The sequence below is a fragment of the Elephantulus edwardii genome, unplaced genomic scaffold (assembly GCF_000299155.1).
Source record: "Elephantulus edwardii isolate Elephantulus edwardi_28Jun2011 unplaced genomic scaffold, EleEdw1.0 scaffold00054, whole genome shotgun sequence".
In the NCBI taxonomy this organism is placed as follows: domain Eukaryota; kingdom Metazoa; phylum Chordata; class Mammalia; order Macroscelidea; family Macroscelididae; genus Elephantulus; species Elephantulus edwardii.
In genome coordinates, this window is record NW_006399804.1 from 4,880,432 (window position 1) to 4,887,441 (window position 7,010).

The following is a 7,010-nucleotide window of genomic DNA, read 5'->3' on the forward strand; positions in this document are numbered from 1 at the left end:
TGTGTGTGTGTGTGTGTGTGTGTGTGTGTACTGTCAAATCTGATATGACTGGTACAGGAGAAAATTGTCCCTCTTTCTCCAGTAGAGCATCTCATGAAGCTTTGTCTCTCAGACAATGCACAGGCTGCAACTAGAGGCTATTCCTTGGAAAAGGACATTATGCTTGGGATCATGGAGGATAGTGAAAGGGAGGAAGACTCCAAAGAGATGGGCTGACACAGTGACTGTAGCATTGGGTTCAAGTGTATCAGAGATGATGAGGATGGCACAGGATAGAATAGAGTTTAGATCTGTTGTTCATAGGCTCACTATGAGTTATACATCATTCAATGGCACCTAATAAAAACATACATTGAGATAATCAACATTATAAGTCGTTTTCAAAATTCTTACCAGAATTAAATAGCATATGAATATGTATTTGTTATTTGGTACCTAATAAGTGTTCAATAAAGATATGTGCCATTATGGCTAGAGACAGTGCAAGTACTGGGGAGAAGAAAGAACAGATCTTGAGTATGATCAAGAAATGACAATGCATTTAAACATTGATCCATTCCTGTTTGTTGTTATTATTAATACCCTATGTACAAGAGATCAATGATAGAAGACCAGATGAATTGTGGGATGGTATCAAGGATATCATCCATGAAGAAAGCAAAATGTCATTACAAAAACAGAGGAGAAAGAAAAAAACAAAATGTATGTCAGAAGAGACTCTAAAGATTGCACTGGAGCATTGAGAAGCCAAAACAAAAGGAAAATGTGTCAAAGTTAAAGAGCTGAACAGATAATTTCAAAGGGCAGCTTGGGAGGAAAAAGCAAAGTTTTACAATGGAATGTTCAGAGAGCTGGAATTGGAGAATAGAAAGGTTAAGAACTTGCTCTGCATTTCTCAAGCTGAAAGAACTGAAAAACAATTTTAAACCTAGTGTTGCAATACTGAAAGATGGTATGGGTAATATATTGAATAACCCAGAAAGCATCAAACGAAGATAGAGGGAATACATAGAGTCACTGTAGCAGTAAGAATTGACTGACACTGAAAATTTTCAGGAAATACCATATGAATGAGAGCCAATGGCAATTAAAGAGACGTGGAAGCTGCATTGAAAACACTGGTAAAGAATAAGGCCCCAGGAATTAATGGGATACCAATTAATTTGTTTCAGTTAACAGATGCAGCCTTGGATGCGCTCACCAATCTATGCCAGGAAATTTGGAGGATAATTGTCTGGCCAACAGATTGAAAGAGGTCCATATTTGTTCCTATTCCCAAGAAGTGTGATCCAACTGAATGTGGAAATTATCAAACAATATTATTGATACCACATGCAAGAAAAATACTGCTAAAGATCATTCAAAAATGGCTGGAGCAGTACATAGACAGGGATTTGTTAGAAGTTCAAGTGGGATTTAGAAGAGGCTGGGTCACCAGGGATAACATGGCTGATGTCAGATTGTTCCTGGTTGAAAGACTGTCTATTTGTACTTTATTGACTATGCAAAGGTGCTTCACTGTGTGGACCATGCGGAGTTGTGGGTGACATTGAGAAGAATGGGAACCCCAGAGCACTTGATTATGTTCATGAGGAACTTATACCTGAAGCAGAAGGCTGTTGTGCAAATGGAGCAGAGGAGCACTACATGGTTTGGAATTGGGAAGGGCGTGTGTCAGGGTTGTATTCTATCTCTATATCTGTTCAATCTATATGCTGAGCAATTTATCAAAGAAGCTGGACTCTACGAAGAGGAGGGTGGCATCAGGATTGGAGGGAGACTTATCAATAACCTGCATTACGTAGATGGCATAACCTTACTTGCTGAAAGTGAAGAGGACTTGAAGCACTTGTTGCAGAAGATCAAGGAATGAAGCCTTCAGTATGGATTGTGTCTCAATATTAAGAAAACAAAGATTCTAAGCACTGGACAAATAGGCAGTGTCATTATGGTTGAAGAGGAGATTATAACTGTCAACAGCTTCATCTTGCTTGGATCCACAATTAACACCCTTGGTACCAGCAGTCAGGAAATAAGGAGACACATTGCACTGGGGAAATCTGCAGTTAGGGACCTTTCCAAATTATTGAGGAGTAGTAATGTCAGTTTGAGGACTAAGGTCCATCTGATTCAGGTAATACATAGTCTTTCAATTACTAGCTATGCATCTGAGACCTGGATAAGAAATAAGGATGACAGAAAAAGAATTGACACCTTTGAGCTGTGGTGTTGGAGAAGAGCACTGAACATCCCATGGACGGCCAAGATAATGATCAGGTATGTCTTGGAGAGGGTGCAGCTTATTGGAGGCAAGAATGACAAGGCTTCACCTCACATACTTTGGACATGTTGCTAACAGGTGTTGTTCCTTGGAGAGGAACATGTTGGGAAGATTGAAGGGTCAGTGAAGGAGAGGAAAACCCTCAACCAAGTGAATTGACAAGATGACTACTGCAATGGGCCTTTGTGGTCAGGAAGTGTGAGGATGGCGCAAGACAGGAGTAGGTTCAGATCTTTTGTTCATAGGGTCACTGTGAGTCAGACTTGACTTGATGGCACCTAACAACATGTACAATAGAATAAAATCCTGCCAGAAGCCATGCCATTTTCATGCCCTATTTAAATCCATAGTTGCCAACACTGTATCAATACATCTTCCAGAGAAGTTTCCTCTTTTTCATGGACTCCCTACTTTTCTAATGGAGCTTTGGTGGCCTAGAGACAAGAAAATGGGCTGCAATCCCAAAGGCACTTGGTTCAAATTTACCAGCTGCTCCAAGGAAGAAGTTTGGACAATCTCCTCCTATGTGATTAACTGCTTTTGAAAACCCACTGGAAGATAAGTGATAAATTGGTTCCTACTCCATGACAATGACAACAACAACAACTTTTCTAAGCATGAAATTCTTCTCCAGGTACTAGCTTCTCATGAGAACATATGTGGGTCAATGTCTCACCATCTTTGCTTCTAAGGAGCATTGTAGCTGCACTTTTTCCAGGACTGATTTGTTCATTCTTTCGGAAGTCCATGGTATATATGTTCATTATTCTATTCTTTCACACAACAGCTCAAAAATATTTATCTTCAATGTTCCTTATTCATTGTCCAACTTTCACAAACATATGAAGCGATGAAAAATATAATTACTTCAGCTATCAAACTTGCTATTTAGCACTTTCAAAAGATCCTTATCAGCAGATATGTCAAATGTCTGTGTTTCATTGACTATGCAAAGACATTTGTCTGTGTGGATCACAACAAACTGTGGGTAACCTTGAGGAAAATGGGAATCCCAGAACACTTGATTGTGCTTAGGCAAAACCTATACTTGGACCAGGAAGCAGACCTCAGAACAGAGCAAGAAAACACTACATGGTTCAAAATCAGGAAAGGAGTGCATTAGGGATGCATCCTATCTCCATATCTTTTTGACCTATATGCAAAACAGATCACTTGGGAGGCTGGGCTTTATTCGGAGAAATATAGTATCAGGATTGGAGGAAGACTCATCAACAACCTACATTATGCCAATGACGCACCTTGTTTGCTGAAATTGAGGACCTGAGGTGCTTGCTGCAGAAGGTCAAGGACAGTAATCTTCAATATGGATTGAAGTTCAACATTAAAAAGAGAAAGATTCTCATCACTGAGCAATTGGAAGCACCATGATAGATGGAGAGAGAGGGATTGTTAACAATTACAACTTGCTTGGCTCCACATCAACACTCCTGGCACTAGCAGTCAGGAAATCAAAAGACAAATTGTGAGTTGTTGCTTGTTTGCATTCGAGAGGTGCCCAGTTAAGAAACTTAATGGCTTTTCCTTTTCAGAAGCCACCTGCAAAAGTGGAAACGAAGCCCAAAAGGGCAGCAGGAAAGGAGAAGTCTTCTGACAAAAAAGTGCAAACAAAATGGAAAAGGGGAGCAAAGGGAAAACAGGCTGAAGTGGATAACCAAGAAATTAAACAAAATTTACCTGCAGAAAACAGAGAAACTAAAAACAAAGTGAGTCCAGCCTCTGATGAAGCAGAAAAAAAAAGAAGTCAAGTCTTATTAAGATTTGTCTACCATGTCTTATCAGTGGTCCCCGTAGCTCCTTTCTTGTACAATCCAGAGGAATATTTTTATCAACTACTTTGTAAAGGCAAGTTTTTTAGTAGCTCTAGAAATATTTTTAAGAAGAAAGAAATCCCACTTCATCCCATTTTTAAGTGTAAATGCTTTTTTTTTAAGAGGTGAGATCATTTGCTGGTTGTTTATTTTTTGGTACAACCAGAAAATGTGGGATGTTAAAATTGTGGGGGGGCTTTGGATTTCAGTGTAACATTCCATGGGGAAAGGGACAGTTTTTATATCCCATAATACATAGTATACTTAATGACAATTTGGAGTCATAGTCATGCATTTATGACTTGTACATTTTAAATTAAGTCTATTTTCCATGATGTTTAGATACATAAATTAGAAAATTGTTTAGTAAAATTTCTTCTTAAACATAGCCACTCCCTTTTCATGGCTTTCTCCCTGTCAGAACTATGTGGATTCTGTAACATCTTTGGTCTTAGTAGTCCAGTTTTCCTAATAACCTTGTTATGTGCTGTGAACGGTTGAAAATTTGAATGTGTAGTGTGTGTGATAATAAATTGTGAATTAGTGGGACTTAATGATGAGACAGTTTATCAATGATTGAAGATATTGGTACTTATTTCCTCTGTATGAAAACTTTCCTCCAAATTTAAAACTGGAAGGTCACTGGAATTTAGAAAAGAATTATAACTACATGGCTTTTTAGATTTTTGGTATGTGCATTAAGAATTGTGTACAGGTTGTTCATAATGTCTCTGTACTGTCCCTTAAAACAACCAATAAAATACCAATCATGAAAAAAAAGACAAATTTTACTGAGAAAATTTGCTGTCTGGGACTCTCCAAGTTCTAAAAAGCAACAATGTCAGTCTTGCGACTAAAGTGCACCTAATCCATGCCATGGTCTTTGCAATTCTTACTGTGCATCAGAAAACTGGATAATGACTAAGAATGACAGAAGAATCGATACCTTTGAGTTGTGGTGATGGAAAAGAGTCTTCAACACATCATGGACCACCAAGAGAATAAATAGGTCTGTCTTGGAGAGGGTGAAACCAAGTTTCTCCTTGGAGGCTAGGATTTTGAAGTTCCATCTGACATACTTTGGGTACGTGGCCAGGAGGGACCAGTTCTTAGAGAAGAATGTCATGCTTAGAAGTGGATGGCCTGCACAGGAGAGGAAGGCCCTGGATAAGGTGGATTGATATAGTAACTGAGCAATGGGGGTAGGTAGGTCAGAATCAGTGAGAGTGGCTCAGGACAGGTCAGGCTTGAGAGGTGCTATATATAGGATCACTACGAGTTACAGGCAACTCCATGGCACATAACAACAACAATCCATCATTTGATTTCTTAATTACTGCTTTCATGAATGTTGACTGTGGATCCAAGAAAAGGACATTTTCGACAACTTCAATCTTTTTTCATTTAATAACTTAAAGTTAGGAAAATAAAATTTAATCTAAATGAAGAGACTCCCTTACATAAAGTTGATCATTAAGAAAATATTTTCTGGGTAGTACATAATCCAGAGTCATTAAGCTACACTCATTGCTATCAAGTTGGAATTGATTCATAACTGAACCTTCAGTGGGCTTTCAGAGGCTATAAATTCCACAGGAGGATATTGCCCACCTATCTCCCAAGGGAACAGGTAGTAGATTTGAACTGCCTGTCATGGGGTTGGCAGCACAACTCCCCACTGAGTAGTCCACCAGAGCTCCCTAACCTACTGTCATAATATATAAAAATAATCAATTGGAAGATATGATGAGATGTGGTGATAAAAGGCATTGATCAATAGTAACTACTTATATAAAACATAATCTATATGAATTACTTTATGAAAATCAATTTAGAAATTTTTAAAATAATTTTAAATATAAAATATGGTCATGCCTTCTTACTCTAGTTAGGTCAAAATGAAGGTGTTACTACAGCTTTAAGCAATTATAAAATAGAACATTCTAGAATGTGTGAAACAAAAATTCCATAAGGGATTTCAAATAAGGGACAGGATTATGTCCAGGGAGACAATCAGAGGGCTTGCTAGGTAGGATAAGAAACTAAACTTCAAAAAGAGTTGAATTTTAAAATGTGAGAAAAACTGGTTACAGCTCAATTTAATTTTTTAAAATGAGATTAGTATTTCTCTGCCTTCCAGACCATAGGAACAGTGTCTGACCCTTACAAGCCATTATTTTTCCATTATCAACAAAAGCCATATGCCCTGGGAGAAAATAACAACAAGGTAGTGATTTAATTCAATGTTATGTTAAACAAGCTTTCATATATTTTGCTTCTAACATTAACCAATTTTTAAAAATACTGTTTATATGTAAAGTTGCCAGGGATAGATACAGAGACAAAAAAGAAACACCAGGTATTGAATTAAGAATGATGCTTGGTTGTATTTGAAAATTAAAGCCTGTTTAAGAACATGATCAAGTCTGGTAAATGAGGACTTGGTAAAGAGAAACACATACTAAAGTAAGGATATATAGAAAATGTAAAGCTAGTAAGAGACAACGTAAATACAGTGAATTTGTTTTCCTCTATAAGTTATGAAAGTATGTATCATTCTGATAAGAAACTACTTCAATTAGTCACACATTCCATTAAATTGCTATTAATTTGATTTCAGACAAATATACACCTATTTCTCATTTATGGACATAGGTGCCAAAGAACAGGCATATAGGATAATAGCAGTTATGTGAAAATAGAGGATAACCACATCAGATCATAAAATGGAAGATTATTGCATCATTGCATAAGGACTAAATTATGTCATTACACAGCTGGTAATAAACACTGAGAATTATGACCTTGTTAAGTTGACACATATTTTAACCATTACATTCAGCATTACTCTTGCCTAGTATTTCTAGAATGTGAAGAAGAATGTGGTACCAAGATTGGAG